Source organism: Mandrillus leucophaeus, unplaced genomic scaffold, assembly GCF_000951045.1.
Source record: "Mandrillus leucophaeus isolate KB7577 unplaced genomic scaffold, Mleu.le_1.0 Scaffold119, whole genome shotgun sequence".
Lineage (NCBI taxonomy): Eukaryota > Metazoa > Chordata > Mammalia > Primates > Cercopithecidae > Mandrillus > Mandrillus leucophaeus.
Window position 1 is genome coordinate 3,381,109 of NW_012100209.1, and position 3,149 is coordinate 3,384,257.

Genomic DNA, 3,149 nt, shown 5'->3' on the forward strand with positions numbered 1-3,149 from the left:
TTTGAGACAGAGTCTCTCTCTGTCACCCAAGCTGGAGTGCAGTGGCATGATCTCAGCTCACTGCAACCCCTTGCTCCTGGGGTCAAACATTCAAGCAATTCTGCCTCAGACTCCTGAGTAGCTGGGACTACAGGCGCATAATGCCACAACCAGCTAATTTTTGTATTTTTAGTAGAGACAGGATTTCACTATGTTGGCCAGGATGGTCTTGAACTCTTGACCTCTTGATCTGCCTGCCTCGGCCTCCCAAAGTGCTGGGATTACAGGCGCGAGCTACCCCGCCTGGCCCAATGTTTGATTTTCAATTCCTGAGTTACTTCACTTAGAATAATAGTCTCCAGTCTCATCCAGGTTGCTGCGAATGCCATTAGTCAATTCCTTTTTATGACTGAGTAGTATTCTGTCATGTATATATACCACAGCCTTTTTATCCACTTGTTCATTGACTGATGGGCATTGTCTTTTACTTATTAATCTCTCTCTCCTCTCTTTCTCTTGGAATCCTTAAGCAGAAACAAATGAAATACAATATGAATATAAATATTTGCTAGTTGGGAGTAATAAAGCCAAGTTTATTCTTAGAAAAGATTAATAAGAAACTTCTACTTGAAGGGGTTCTTTTCCTTTATTATGAATCTACTGATGAAACGTTGTCCCAGTTTTTGTTTATCTAAAGTGTCTGTCTTCCACCTTGACTTTTCAAAGGATTTTTTTTTTTTTTTTTTTTTTGAGACAGAGTCTCGCTTATCACCAGGCTGGAGTGCAGTGGCGTGATCTCGCCTCACACTGACCTCCGCCTCCTGGGTTCAAGTGATTCTCCTGCCTCAGCCTCCTGAGTAGCTTGGACTACAGGCGTGCACCACCATGCTCAGCTAATTTTTGTATTTTTAGTAGAGACAGGGTTTCACTATGTTGGCCAGGATGGTCTCTCCGTCTCTTGACCTCATGATCTATCCACCTTGGCCTCCCAAAGTGTTGAGATTACAGGCATGAGCCACCATGCCTGGCCAGGATATTTGTATTAGGTAAGACATTCTAAGCTAGCAGTTGTTTTTTATTTTAATTAATTAATTAATTATTTTTTTTTTGAGACGGAGTTTCATTCTTGTCTCCCAGGCTGGATTGCAATGGTGCGATCTTGGCTCACTGCAACCTCTGCCTCCCTGCAACCTCTGCCTCCCAGGTTCAAGTGATTCTCCTGCCTCAGCCTCCTGAGTAACTGGGATTACAGACACCCACCACCACACCCAGCTAATGTTTGTATTTTTAGTAGAGACACAGGGTTTCTTCATGTTGCCCAGGCTGGTCTCAAACTCCTGACCTCAGGTGATCCCCACCCCTCGGCCTCCCAAAAGGCTGGGATCCCAGGCATGAACCACCATGCCTGGCTGCTAGCAGTTATTTTTTTAAAAGTCATTTGAAGATATTATTAATATTACATTGCCCTCTGACAATTGTTTTCTAGGGAGAAGTCAACTTTTAGTCTTGCAATTTTTTCTTTGGAAATGATGCCTTTTCTCTCTGACCACTTTCAAGAAGATTATTAGTAATTATTATCATTTTTTGCTTTTTCAATAAGTTTATTGTCCTTATCTGAAAAATCCTCATGAAAAATTGTTTGATTTAGCTCTCAGCAGCCTGCTCCTGAGCTCTGAGGAAGTTTGCCTTATTTTGAGCTAACCTATCTTTCTTCTGGGCAAGTGACATTTTGGGAAGGTTCCACTTTTTTTTAACTTCTTTCTTGTCTTCTTTTCATAGACTGGAATCTCTCGTATAGCACCATGAACCTTCTTATACATCTCTTCCATCATGTCTGGAGTTACGCCATTCTTTATGTATTGAGAGAACTTTTTCTTGTAAGCATCTTCATCTTCTTTCCTTAAGTAGTGCATGCAGTCTGCAACATTCTGGCCCATGATGTGATTCCGGTGTAGTTCTGCATTTAATTTCTTGCTTTCAGAATCATAACCAAGGACTTGTTTGGTACTGTGAGGGATAGATAAGCCTCCATCCACAGCTCCCTTTAGGGTGCTAAAAACTTTATTGCCACTGGTATTTCTGGCCAGACCTGCATCCAGATAGCAGGTAAAGGCACCCGGCTGACCATCGATACTTTTCACATTGTATTCATCTCCAGTCAACTCCACTTGGCCTTCATAGATCCTGTCCATGCCAAACCTATTGAGAAGCCTGCAGGCCAGCAGCAGGCCAGTACAATATGTTTTAGCATCATTTGTCAGGCCAATCTTCACACCGTATTTTGGCAGTTTATGTGCATACACTGCACAGACTATCATGATACAGGACTAAGCATTCTGACAAATGATACCTCTGTTTGTTACACAAAGTATCATCCTGTATTTGGGTGTGCTGTATTTATTTTTATCCGGTATCACCAAGCATTTCCAAACATAGTAATCAGTTTTACCCTCTTGTCATCTTCTAAATTTCACTTAGTATCTTTTAAAGTAGGCCTTATTATTAACAACTTTAACAAACCCCATCCTGTGGAACAGAGACCTGCATTTGTGGTTTGACAGAGACCTGCAGGCCCAGTAGTGCTAGGGTAGGAAAGGGGTATTATTAATTATTTTTTGCTTTTGGTTTTCACCAGCAACTTTACTCTGGTGTTCTTAGGTATAATTTTCTTTACATTTTTCCTGACTGATATTCAAAGCACTTATTGAACCTGTGCTTTAAGTCCTTTGTCAGTTTTAGACGATTACTTAACCATTACATCCTAAAACATTGCTTCTGTCCCATTCTTGCTCACTTGTCCTTATGAGACACAAATTATACATTTTTTGGACCATTATATATATATATCTTTTATTATATTTTAAGTTCTAGGGTACATGTGCACAACGTGCAGGTTTATTACATATGTATACATGTGCCATGTTGGTGTGCTGCACCCACCAACTCATCATTTACATTAGGTATATCTCCTAATGCTATCCCTCCTTGCCCTCCTCCCCACAATACGACTGGTGTGTGATGTTCCCCTTCCTGTGTCCAAGTGATCTCATTGATCAATTCCCACCTATGAGTGAGAACATGTGGTATTTGGTTTTCTGTTCTTGCGATAGTTTGCTGAGAATGATGGTTTCCAGCTGCATCCATGTCCCTACAAAGGACACAAACTCATC

The 3,149-nt window shown here is 41.1% G+C and overlaps 1 protein-coding gene and 1 pseudogene across 1 annotated transcript in view; one reads left to right on the top strand and one right to left on the bottom strand.

Moving 5' to 3' along the window:
- C7 (complement component 7) overlaps positions 1 to 3,149 on the top strand; it is an 86,087-nt gene that overhangs the window by 59,206 nt on the left and 23,732 nt on the right. The window lies entirely within an intron of this gene.
- Positions 1,624 to 2,516, bottom strand: LOC105529249 (annotated as a pseudogene).